This window comes from Haliotis asinina, chromosome 15 (genome assembly GCF_037392515.1).
Source record: "Haliotis asinina isolate JCU_RB_2024 chromosome 15, JCU_Hal_asi_v2, whole genome shotgun sequence".
Classification (NCBI taxonomy): domain Eukaryota; kingdom Metazoa; phylum Mollusca; class Gastropoda; order Lepetellida; family Haliotidae; genus Haliotis; species Haliotis asinina.
The window spans coordinates 33,184,848-33,199,236 of NC_090294.1; the positions used below are offsets into that span (position 1 = coordinate 33,184,848).

The following is a 14,389-nucleotide window of genomic DNA, read 5'->3' on the forward strand; positions in this document are numbered from 1 at the left end:
ACTTCATGAACATAAACACTAAGGCTGGTACAATACACTTGCATATTTGGTGAATCAAACTGTTGCCCTTTGTGAATTAAGTTTGTAACCAGAACTGAATATTAATTAATACTGACAGTTTATTTAACAGAGCACATTTTACTTGAGCCCTTATGTCCTTTTTCAAAGTGACATATGCGAAAATGGTATATGTACTAGCATTGCAGTGGTGGACGTCAAGTTAGTTTGCAAAAGCTGCACATATGGTTCTGTGCTTTGTAACAATTAGTCTATTTACATACCAAATTGGAGTGCCATGTCAGATCACTGGTTATTTCTCCGACAGATTAACAGTCAACAGAGATCTCCATATTTCGCATCAATCACTTTTCTACAATATTGTATATGTGAATATTTATTCGTATTGGTTACCTAATGTTCCTGATACATATCATATTTGCCATGTGTTTTCATTACAGCCATAATAAACATATTATGAGCATCCCTGCACTTAATAATGCCCTGTACCTGTATAGCTGATGACTCCCGGTTTGTCTACTCTTTGAAATAAACCTATAAGTTTGACATCCAGGGCTAACCAATTGTCATTGAAACCAAGTGAATCAGGGATCTTGTGATCATTCATTGTTCCTTTTGATATTTGGAGATAACTTCTCTACTTGGATTAATACTTTGTAAACTCATAGTACAGGTAAGTTGTTTTAGAAAATTGAACATAATCCTACAAACTTTTATTCAAACTATTACCTGTAGCGCCCAAAGATATTCTCAATCATTTTTATTGAGCACGGTTATGTCATGGAATTTATTGCCTAATGGCACTGTTAACATTTTTCAATTTAAGACAATTACAAACAGAACAGAAACTCACAATTACTATCAAAATGTAAGAACTGTGTATTTTTATATTCAAGGATTCAATATTAGAAGTGTTTTAGTCAGTGAAAAACTCGACAAGTAATGATATTCTCAACTCACCACACCAGCTCATTTCTAAAAGCAACTGTTTCAAATGGTTATCACCTCTTCATGTATGCTCAGTATAGTTTTACAAGTTTTTTCACCAGCAGCTCATTTTGTTGTTTGTTATAACCATCACCATAACAAACATATTTATCATTGAAGCATTTATCTGTTATTTTGTCTTGGTATTATTTTTTTGTTTTCAAATTATTCCAGTTACAGTGTATGTATCAAGCTATGCTGGAGCAGCGTTTAAATTATAAGCCACAAGGCTTGTTCGCTGACCCAGGCTTCTGCTTTGACAGAATCAACTGTGATGTCATGCACTGACATGTAATATTTTACTTATGCCTAATTTGGGTTGCTTCCCTCAGTTCTAGGTTGATTACCTCCCTTTTGCCAAGGATGTTTTTCGCGGTTCTTTTTGCATTAAACCATGTACCAAGACATATGTTGATTTACTGTGTTACAATATTCATTCTTCGTATTCTTCGGATAATTATTCCATGGCACTGTCAGTACTTTAATGCATTCAAAAGAAATAAGCGTATCAGTAATTTGTGAGGCTCCATGTAAGTGGGGTAATGTACTCAGTTAAAATGTACATCTCTGTACTTTCATGAGGCTCATAATAAGTGGGCTCATCATTCGTATTATGTTTTCATGTAATTTATCAGTGTTTATGAAACAACTTAGAACTGTCGTGTCATTCTGACATCACACAAACGTTTAATCTAGGGATTCTAAAGGTGCTCCAGAAGTTGAAAATTCTGGTTTTATGGTCAGAGAAGAATATGTCACCCTAACCCTTTCTGCTGCATTTTCATCTTAAGGCTAGACCAATTATATTTCTTGCTTTATGTATTTTTGCCTAAAGGCTCATGATCACTAGCTAGTCTTGTCCAGATTAGTTTTTTTTTGACAGACTGCTGATATTGATGAGAGTAAACTAGTTTGCACTGCAAACAAACACAATTCAGACCTACAAAGAATTCAGATCAAATAGTAAAATATTAATGTAAAGAAAAGTAATGTATCAATAAGTAACAAAAAAATAATTTATCCTCCAAAACTGCGTTTCATAGATGTCGGCTAGGCAGTAGATTTTGTACAGTGCCAAGACGTCACGAACTTGATAATGTCACAATGCAATGACATTGTTGCACGGCAGGTCTGGTGGTAGTACAGTCTTTAGAGATGTACATGTTTTTACTGAAAAGTAATGAAGAATGATTTTTTATGATAAATAAAATCCCATCCAGGATTCGAACCCACACCCTCTGTGTCAGGCACCTAATCACCAGCACACAAAGTCAGCCGCCTGGCCCACTCAGCCACTGCGACTTCCACAAAATTGAAAGTTGGACAACTGGTAGTCTAGACTGTGTACTTTGTGTACCCCTCTGATAAGTGTGAATTAGCTATGATTACACAATGCCATTTTAGAAAGTGGTCAAATGCAACTAGATACTGAAAAAATTGGGTTTGACATCAGTAATAATAAAAATATCCACTGACTTGTCTGTTGATCAAAAAACTTTGTGATAGAAGTTTGAGAACTATTTAAACTTGCAAATCCTTTTATTTTCTGTCACTGTCTGCTTGATAATGTATATTGCATTTATGCACTTCAGGCTGTGTTGTTTTTGCAACAAAGACCTTTGCAAGAGGGGATTTCCTTTGGGAATACCGAGGAAGTTTGGTTGACAATGAAAGGGCAAAGGAATTAGAAAAAAAAATTTCTAAAGCACAAAAGGGCTGCTACATGTTCTATTTCCCTTTCCAAGACAAGAAGAAATGGTAGGTCTTAGAAAGATATATTTGCAAGCTGGAAATATGGCCCACTTTTTGCCACATGTCATATCTTGAGCAGTTGCCGGGAAAATACTGGCTTGACACAAAACCTGGCTCATAGGCATAGTGGTGAACTTGAGCTTTTTGACAGTTTGAAACTATATATAGTCTTTTGAGTTACCATGTCAACAAGTTCCATGTATTTTTGTTTTATCTGTGTATCCTTCCACCAATGCAATATTTGAATTAACTTAGGCAGAGGTACATGATTTTGAGACAGGTTTGTTACATGGATATACAATACTGTGATTACACAATGCCATTTAGAATGTGGTCAAATGCAAAATATGTCATATTTGGGATTTTACTTTCCTCGTAAAGTACAAATTCTAGTACTTTTTTGGGATTGAGTCCCATCCAGGATTCAAACCTGCACCCTCAGAGTCAGGCACCTAATCACCAGCACACAAAGTCAGCCGCCCTAGCCTGCTCAGGGACCATGACTTTCACGAAGAAAGTGAAATCCCAAATATGACATGTGTTGATATACATTACTATAACAGTTCATTTCCTTTACACATTGAGATTGTGTGCAACAAATCACTTGCATGTGTACCATGCTTGTAACACAGGACCAAGTTTGAACTGAATTTGACAAATTGTTCTAGTATTGCATTAACAAATTTTTATGACGTTTAAATTAGGAATTTTGCCAGAAGTGATGGTAGGTCAGGATGAACTAGTTTGGATGAGGGGTTTGGTTGGTGTTTGTATTGTTTATTTTCATGTTTTGTTTCTGTATTTTTCAGCATTTCAGAATGTGCTTCATGTATTTGGCAGAAATTTAAAGTGGGTGTCGCTTTCATAAACATTTATTTTTCAAAGTTGAATATGTTTATATTCATTTTGAATCTCTTTTTCTAAATAAATGCTTAAATGTATGAGTGGAGAGTGAACTACACCCCCAAAAGTAATATATTGGATAAGATGTAATGACAAGCTATAGTTATTGCAGCATTGGTTGAAGTTCAAACAGTGCAGTATCCTTGAAGTAAGTATCAGTGATCAAATAAATTTGCTTTCCCTGTACCTCATTTAGCCTCCCAGCATTCACAATATCAGCATAGATGCAACAGAGGCCTATTCCTACCTGGGTGAATGATATTGGATCCACAAATGAAAACTGTACTATACTATAGTACATACTATATATATATATATACACACACACACACACACACACATATATCACAAAAACTGGAACATATATTTTTCAAAATATTTCCTCAGTGTTCAAATTTGAAAAAAAAAGTGCTAAATTTTTGCTAAGTGCTAATATATATATATATATCTCCTTAGCAAGGTTACAAAGGTATTGCCATGTGGAGTGTCAGTAGTTTGTAGTGATGTTCATTGCATATAATCAGTTTTGGGGTTGTGTTCTTGCAATTGGGTCAGTTTTGCTTTTTGACCGTGCACAAAATTCTCTCAAGGTTTGTGTCATTGTGCTATGAACATAATCATCTCAGAGAAGCAGAATCCTCATGTACGTGTTCCCACCAATTGTAAAGACCCATATTTTTTAAGGAGTTTAAAAACTTCACATCTTGTACTCTCTCATATTGGTTCAAAATATAGTGACATTTTTTACGTGTGCAATTAAAGTAATGAAACTCAAAATGTTATAGTCTTTATCAGTGTGGAGTAGCTATTCCTTGCAGAGTTTTCAGGTGAGTAATATACATTTCATGACACCTGCTCATTTGTGACGTCATTCAGATTTTGTGTTGATTTTGATTTGAAGGACATCATTACTGCTGATGATGCAACAAAACAATTGTGTGCAATATTTCTACGTGTCAATATGCAGCAAAAAGTTTTTCCTGGAATCAAATACCATTTGATCATGTTTTCCAACCAATCTGATTACATTTTAAGCATGGTCACTTTTGGTTTACAATACAGGATAATCTATGATACTATAATAGTCACTAAGCGCATGAATGAACAGATGCCCAGTGCCAGCAAAACGATTCAAATATTTGACAAGTGTCAGATGGTTACTGAAGTACATGTAATACACTTTGTGTTGTGTTTTATGATAGATCTTTCGACGTGGTCAGTACATCTTGTCTGCAGGTGCTGTGTGAATGGTTCCTGACAGGTTTTCCCAATTTAGCTCAAAGTCACATGAAAAGAGTGTGTGTGTTTCCATTATTGTTTATTGCAAAAAATTGTATTCGAAAGTCAGATCCAGTCATATACTCAGAAACAAACAGTCCTATGTGTTTCTTCCCCTCCCTGTCTACCTAAAACCTGCTTAAATACAGCTAACTTTTCATTACATCCACTGCTCATACCTACTCCCAAGCATAAAACAAAACTTACTTATTCCTGTCTTTGAATGTCATTTAGAAGTGAAAATACATAAGAATGAAGATTTTTATGGATATCAACTTCTTTATGGGAGAACACAACGTTTCGGAGTTAATGCTTACTCCTTCATCAGGTGATTGAGAAAGGGATACAGAGGTGTATTTGTATGTACAGGTAAAACAATAACAAAGTAACAAGTGGAATGAGTTAACGAAAGCTAGTATAAACAAGCACTGATAGGAAGCCGATAGTTAAGATAACAATGATGGAAGCCAATGTTAATGCATTACAGTTGATTGGATATGTTTACATAACATGATTGGGGATAGGGATGGAAGCCAATGGTGATACATTACGCATGATAGGATGATGTACATAACACACGATAGGGGGTGAGCATGTTTACTGCTCATGTAAGCATGTAAAGATACATTACGCATGATAGGATGATGTACATAACACACGATAGGGGGTGAGCATGTTTACTGCTCATGTAAGCATGTAAACATGCTTACATGAGCAGTAAACATGCTCACCCCCTATCGTGTGTTATGTACATCATCCTATCATGCGTAATGTATCACCATTGGCTTCCATCCCTTTAATATCCCCAATCATGTTATGTAAACATATCCAATCAACTGTAATGCATTACCATTGGCTTCCATCATTGTTATCTTAACTATCGGCTTCCTATCAGTGCTTGTTTATACTAGCTTTCGTTAACTCATTCCACTTGTTACTTTGTTATTGTTTTACCTGTACATATAAATACACCTCTGTATCCCTTTCTCAATCACCTGATGAAGGAGTAAGCATTAACTCCGAAACGTTGTGTTCTCTCATAAAGAAGTTGATATCCATAAAAATCTTCATTCTTACTTATTCCTACGCTAATTTTCCATCTTGCCAATCTATCACAAAGTAAATACAATCTCCCAGAAACAGTAAACAATCAGTGGAAAAATAATTTGGTCTTGATTCAAGACTAGAGTCACAGCTAGATAACTTACCCAATATTGGTAATGGACGATTGACAAATCCCTACTTAGGGTAGACTTATAAAGCTAACATCAGGCCATTGACTGTGGAAATCCCATAACCGGCCAATGCGCAAACTCCTTGCATCTCTGCCCCTAAAATGGCAGAGCATGCAAGAAGCCTAACATCATCCTGTCTCCCAGGTCTGCATGGGCAAAAGCTACAAATATGACTACAAAGGTTGGTACTACATCAGCCACCTACGCCACTACCTAACCTAGCCCACCTACTATGAAATTGCATTACTTTGCTCACAATACTATATTTGACTAAACATTAGTTTGGCTTTACCTTGACATCATCTGTCTGTTGGTTTTTTAGTGCAGGTTGTTTTCTTTCAGATTCTGATGCAGCTTCATCTTTGGGGTTCATCACTGGATCAGTAGGCAAGTAACCTATTTACAGTTACTGTTATAACATGACTAACATTCAACATAACAATAGTTTTAGTCGTTCATGTATTCATATTCACTTATTAAAATCTGTGTCTATTTATGATCAGATTCTTATGAGCTTCTCTTTTTTACCAAAACTACATGTCCAAGTGAAACAAACATTTTCACTGAAAGATCTCCATATGTATAGCCATACAAAAGGTCAGTGTCATTGGTGGGAAAATACACTGCAAAAACAATTGTCATGTTTTGGGCTATGAAGCATCACAGGAATAGGGTACATTATTTTGAAGTGAAATTGATTGAAACTTTCTATCTTGTCAGATTCTGAATGCAGTTCTCTACTGCCTACAATGACAATGTATTTGCATGGCATTTGATTTCCTTGAAATTGAACAATGTGTCTGCTTTGTGTCTGGTACAAGTTGAAAACCATGCAAATTACATTCAGCGTCTATTTAGGCACCATCGTTACAATCTCACCTACTTCAGTGGTACAGTCTATTACGAAAGTCAGAATCATACTCACTCACCTTTTAACATATTTTAGATAATATTGCTAGGGTTTCCAGTGGACATGTCCATGAATAAATAATTCTTCCAAAAGATATAATTCCCAGGAAAAAAATTTATCTAATGATATGACTAAATGTCCATTTGAATGATTCATTCACATCAGTAATTTTTCTCATCTTCAGTTATGTAGCTAAATGTGGTTACAGATAATGTGTCATAATTTTGAATTGACAGCCAAGTCAAGAGGATTTCAAGAGACAGTTGCTGTGGATTCGCTCCCAGGAGATGAAACAGTAAACGAAGAAACAGGTAATGATATTTTCAGGAAATCAGGTGTTGCCACATTTAAAATCAAAGATATTTTATACAATATATCTGATCACCAAGAGAAAGCATATAGCTCAACACTGTCATGTATGCCATCAGGAGATATATCTGATAATATGACTTAATGTAGATTTGAATGATGGCTGTAATTCACTGACACATTTTGACAACTGTTGGAGGTGTGGCCTCTCTGTCATTCATTCCGGGTCACATGAATTCCGGAATGTCTTATTTACGATATCTTGATCCAGTTCCGGTTGTTGCAAGTTCATACACTTTCAAGTTTCGAAGTTGATTGTACAGTAAATTCATTTAACATTCCAGGGGTCTCACTAAGACTGGCACACAGTATTGCAAGACTGCTACAGCCACTAGGACACAGGTGGACAAGCAAGGTATCCATCCCAGGTGACAGTCCAGGTGACAGTCATTATTGTGTCTACACACACCGAGTATTTTCAGTTTGGTTCTTATTAAATAAAATCGTTATTGGAACTTTATCAACTTGTTGTGTGATCCTTCTGCATTTCGCCAGTTTCTACATTCACTATCTGTTAGGTCCTTGTGATGTATTTTCACTGAAGTTCGTCTCCGAACTCTGGTATATATTTTGTCACATTTTGTGACTGGTGGCAGCATCCATTTTTATTTTTGTAGTTTGTCTACTAGTATATTTCAACTAGTCCTTGGCTGTTCCATTACGATACATTTTATCAGTAGACCTTTGGGCAACACATACATACATTGTTAGCAGACCTTTGGGCAACACCTCACACACATTATCAGTAGACCTTTGGGCAACACGTACATTATTTATTTATTATAGGATATTTACGAGGGTTGGCTGAAAAGTTCTCAGCCTGAGTGTTTTTTCCCCACCAGGTAGACACAGGTGTTTGCCACCAATGAGGACAATCATTTAGTGAATCATAGACACAAGAACTACAAAAGTACTAATAGTTTTATCTCAACTACAGCTCTTTTGGTAAACCTACCCTCTGAAATCATCAGAAATGGACAAAACTGAATACAGGGCAGTCATGAAGTACTTGCAAAAGAAAGGGATGTCCCCAACACAGATACATGCTGACATGGTCTCCACTCTAGGGGATGATGCTCCTTCATTTTCCACAGTAAAGAAGTGGGCTGCAGAATTTAAGCGTGGCAGACAAAGCCTTGATGATGACCCACGCTCAGGAAGGCCTTCAACAGCAACCACTCCAGAAAACATCACGCGAGTGCTCGATATGTTGATGGATGATCGACGATTGTCTACTCGACATATTGCTAGTGTAGTGGGCATCTCACATGAGAGGGTTGAGCATATTATCACCAATGAATTAGGAATGACTAAAGTTTCTGCAAGACGGGTGCCAAAGCTCTTGACAGCAGAACAGAAACGTGTCAGGTTTCAGACGTCCCTTGACAATTTGCGTCGTTTTGAAGCAGATCCCGATGATTTTGTGGCACGATTTGTAACCATGGATGAGACCTGGATACATCACTTTCAACCAGAAACAAAACTACAGTCAAAACAGTGGAAGCATCCTGATTCACCAGCTCCGAAGAAAGCCAAGTCTGTTCCTTCAGCTGGAAAGGTGATGGCATCAGTCTTTTGGGATTCCAGGGGTATTCTGCTCATTGATTATCTTGAAAAAGGTCAAACTATCAACGGCAGATACTATGCTGATCTACTGAACCAGTTGCGAGAAGCAATCAAAGCCAAACGACGAGGGATGATCGCTAAAGGTGTCCTCTTCCACCAAGACAATGCGCCTGTTCACAAATCGGTGATGGCCATGTCAACAATCTGCGATTGTGGTTTTGAACTCATTGACCATCCTCCTCATTCACCTGATTTGGCTCCTTCTGACTTCCACCTGTTGCCCAAAATGAAAAAGGAACTCGACGGTCGCCATTTTGCAAGTAATGATGACGTCATTTCCGCTGTGACTGAGTTTTTTAGGGTAACTGAAGAAGATTTCTTCCTGACCGGGATTCAGGACTTGCAGCATCGCTGGCAAAAGTGTGTGAACTTGGAAGGGGACTATGTAGAAAAATAAATTACAAACGTGGACTTTGTAACTTTTTTTCACAGTGAGGCTTAGAACTTTTCAGCCAACCCTCGTATATATATAGTGCACATATCCATGCAACTATTGCTTGCTCAAGGCGCTGGTATTTGTTTCCCCCAATCACTGGATGCCCGTATCAGGGTCACATCATATAATCAATCTCAGCTCCCTGGGGAGTATACAACTCTTGCTGCCACTAGGCGCACTGAGTTTAATATGGCTCTCACATCCTAACCAGGTACCCAATTCACAGCTGGGTGGACTGGAACACATAGTCACAGTACTTTGTCCAAGTTTACTGCACGTTGCTGTACACAGGTGGGTTCGATCCCGACACCTCAACCTCGCTGGATCACTAACCTGGCGATTTAGCCAGCTCGCTCACCGCGCTCCACCAATTAATATACATATTTTCAGTAGACCTTTGGGCAACACCTCATACGCATTATCAGTTGACCTTTGGGCATCACATCACACATATCAGTAGACCTTTGGGCAACACATACATTTTATCAGTAGACCTTTGGGGAAGGCATTCATATTATCAGTAGACCATTGGGCAATGCCTCATTCATAAGTTGCGCAAATTATCAGTATTGTGTTAGGAATTATATCATGTGTGTGAGTGTGCGGGCGCGGACGCCATTGAGTCCGGTAATTTCGTATTCTCCAGACTTTTAATCCTTTTTCTTCATTATTCAATCTTGGATTTAGTATGAAAAACTCCTTACATTGACGAATAATCTGGCCCCAATACGCTTTCCTACTTCACACCTCCAGATGCAATTGATGTGCCTAGGTGCATGGAATTACCAGGCGGCATCGTATATTATAAGTTGTTCACTGATCACAAGGATAGAATGAGCTGATGTACCCTCTATGTTTGCTTATGTTCCCTGAAACCCCTGGGAACAACGTATTTATCTTACCCAACACCTCAATGTTTATTGCATGTTTGTATGTGTTATTGTATGCATTATTGTAAATATTATTGTATGTACTACTGTATGAATGTACATAAGTATGCTTGTATTTGTAGAGGCATTGTATTTATGTAGATACTCTGTGTGTGTGTGTGTGTGTGTGTGTGTGTGTGTGTGTGTCCTGTCGCATTTATGTCCTGTATATATCTCACAAAACAGGTGAATTTTCTATGCACTGATGGAAGTTAATATATTTGTTTCGTAAATTTGATATTTAATGACATCGTCTGTGGTGTCAATGTGTTTGTTTCGTAAATTTGGTATTTAACGACATCGTCTGTGGTGTCGTGCTTATTCCTTATGTTCTAAATAAAATACCGCTGTGGGGGGAATTTTTGGTTGTGTAATTATTAACCTAAACTGGTGTTAGAGATAGCGGAGTAATTACATAAACAAAAAAAGCATGTGCACTACTTCTAGGGTGCCAGTGTGACAATACGTGCCACTATACAAAACTTTAGCCAACCGGGCATTAAAAAGAATGTAAACTAATGTAAAGGAATGGAACTCACAAAATTAGAAACTCAACACCCGCTGACGACTGAATGGTAACAAAACTGGTCATGATGCCTGGAAAACAATCATCAGTGAGTCGCGTGCTCACTTTAACATATCCTCAAAATTCAATCCTCAGCAATCCCCGAGATTTACAGAATGAAAACTAAGCCAATGTTAGGGTTACACTGCAGCCGCGGCAGCCCCGTTTCGTCGAAAACGGGATGGACATGAGAAAATAGGCACTAACAAAACTTGCAGACGGTACATAGTGGGACGAGAGGTACAAGGGTGCATCTATGGCATTCATCACATCGAGTCTTGGGAAATACAGAGGCAAGGGGAGTGCAACCTTATGAGGGACCAATAAAACCCTGTATTTCCCGAGACGCGATGTGATAATGCATTCATCTAGCCAAATGTTTTTACCAAATCAAAAACAATAATAATGATAATGATACGTATCGAATCGACTTGTTTTTATTTGTGAGATGCCACATTGACACCAGGTAATCGACTGACCTCAGTGCTGCACACGTTACTAACGGCTTGGTGATGTACGCGTTTCTCATTACGCGTGGTCACAGAGGCGTGGCGGGATAATACGACTTTTGTTCTCCCTGTCCGCAGATCATGACTGGGGTACGTGGTATTTTATCAGAGTCACGTGAACCAATCAAAACACGACATTCTTACATGAGGTTGGATAATGGCTGCTATTGCTGGGGAGGCCCTATATTTATACCGTGCCCACTAATGTGCTAAAAATGCTTGCTTTCATTTCATCCGTAGAGAGTTTTGACAGAACGCGCAACACAGCCAAAACCTTGATCAAAATGTGAGAAAGGAGGAAACGTAATGTCAACCGTGGTGCGCATTAGAGCTTCCGGGACTCGCCAGACCATTTGTCCCAGTGGCACATACCGTGACAGACCCTGAGCAAAACTTAGTAGGACCGAACAAAACTTGACTGTGCAGGAAAACAATGGCCCAAATTCCGCAGCGCCCTACGCTTCAGGAAAACGGGCTGCCGTAGCCACCGTGAACATAATGTAACCCTAGCATAAATCAAGGGAATGAAATGGAAAACAATAATTGTGCTTAATGATAAATGTATGTTACAGCATGTTATTTTTAGAAAATTATATTACAAATAATCATAACAACCTCAGGGTTAATTCTGTCCCAATCGGCACTCGTTGGAACTGAAAATATAATACGGTTAATAGAGCATGCAGAGCTGACACGGTTACCTACGACTAGAATTAAAAGAAGCGGTTTTGTCACTTTCATATATTTTGTTGTATCACAGTAAAATAATTTCTATCAACTCACTAGTTATACGTATAAGTATACCAATGCTGAACAAAAATCAAATTGCAACCCTGTAGTGTCAACGTTGGATTAAATGGTGACAATGCAATTCAGTCCCATTCCTCGCCACGAAATGGATTAGGCAGCTTTGACTACTCTATTATTTTTAATTATTATTATCATGCTAACATCTGTATAGCGCCGATATCAATTCAACTGCTCAAAGACGATTTTCCCTCAATCAATGGATGTCTGTCACAATGGCACACCGTATCATATCCAGGCACCTCCAAACCATTGGGCGGCATGCACATGTATATTACATAAGCGATCAATGGGCAACATGTACATGTATATTACATGACCATCAGGCGACAAGCACATGTACATTATATGCGCGACCATTGGGCGACATGCACATGTATATTACCTGTACGATCATTTGGCGACATGCACATGTATATTACATAAGCCCAATGCTGCCGGTATGTTACGTAAGCGACCACTGGGCGACATGCACATGTATATTACAGACGCAACCATTGGGCGGCATGCACATGTCTGTTACATAAGGCCATGCTGTATGTATGTTACATAAGTGATCATTGGGTGACATGCACATGTATATTACAGAAGCGACCATTGGGCAACATGCACATGTCTGTTACATAAGGCCATGCTGTATGTATGTTACATAAGTGATCATTGGGTGACATGCACATGTATATTACAGAAGCGACCATTGGGCAACATGCACATGTATATTAAAATCATATTTTATGGTCTTAACATTAATTAGTGACTCATAGGCCTATTGGCCGGGTGTTACTTTTAATTTGTAATTCCTATGCCATTTTTACTGGTTTATGTAACACGTGACACTTAGATAGATAGATAGATAGATAGATAGATAGATAGATAGATAGATAGATAGATAGATAGATAGATACAATAATATATATATATATATCAGTCATCCTTCATAGTAATGCTCTGAGAATTCTGGTAAACCCCTTCACATTATCAAAAACTGCACATCAACAAATCTGCTGTTGGGCTGTGGTTAATCATGTAAACTAATGACATTCAGTGCTGATTGCAGCTAACAGTGTTTGGCCTACATAACTTTATCAGACAGGGCACTTACAGTTGTTGCTGTGATGCAACACACAGTGTTAAAGGACCAGTAAACTCAATTTTTTTGTACTCTTTTTACCAAGGCATATGGAAGATTTCTGGTTAGTCATAAACAGAACACCTTTCTTTTTTTAAAAAAAATTGATGTTTATTAATACCAAGTACCTAAAAGTTGCTAAAAAGCTGTCTGCTTCTCTCTGTGGTCGAAGTGCCAATATTGTTGTGAGTAATATTACATCGACCCGCGCCTCGATTCCAAGAGTGAAATTGTTATGTTAGCGGTTTCTTACTAAAGTTTGCACATTGGTTTTTAATTTCATACTTCAATGCAAGGAAAGAAATACACAGTCAATCCTTATAATTAAATTCAGCAACAAATACTATACCCTTTCAACAATATCTTCTTTAAACATAATCAAATTCATTGAAACAGATATCTTTGTTACCACCGATTAACATTTTAGGTGTACGAATTCAATAATGGCGTGACATGACTCAGGTGACTCATTTACATAAAATGACACGCCTACCAAACCATTAGCCAATCAGCATAGAGCACCCCCAAACAGCTGTCAATCAACCAAGCTAACATCGGTCGGCAAATCAGAGTGGAACAACTCAACGTGACGCATCCCGTATCGGCAAAGTTTCAAGTTCAAACGTTTGAATTACTACCTGCGAACTGAAAGAGACAGTTTGAAATGTGAGAATGGGAAATTAAGCCCGATGATATGAAGTTAGTGGAACTGAGATTGTAGTATTTGCGCAAGTGGAAAGAGGCCGTGATGTGACTGGGATTGCGATGCCATGAACTGATGTTCCAACGTACGCATGCTCTTCTCCAGGCGTTGCAACGTTATTAACGTTCACGGATAATTTTGAGTTCTTTGTTTATGTTAACCACAATGTATCACTTCAATGTTTACCCAAAGTTCATTAAGGTACCCGAGTATCAGGGAATTCCCTCGCAGTG

At 38.0% G+C, this 14,389-nt stretch overlaps 1 protein-coding gene across 2 annotated transcripts in view; it reads right to left on the reverse strand.

Moving 5' to 3' along the window:
- LOC137265813 (tyrosine-protein kinase receptor torso-like) overlaps positions 1-14,389 on the reverse strand; it is a 504,354-nt gene that overhangs the window by 67,044 nt on the left and 422,921 nt on the right. The window lies entirely within an intron of this gene.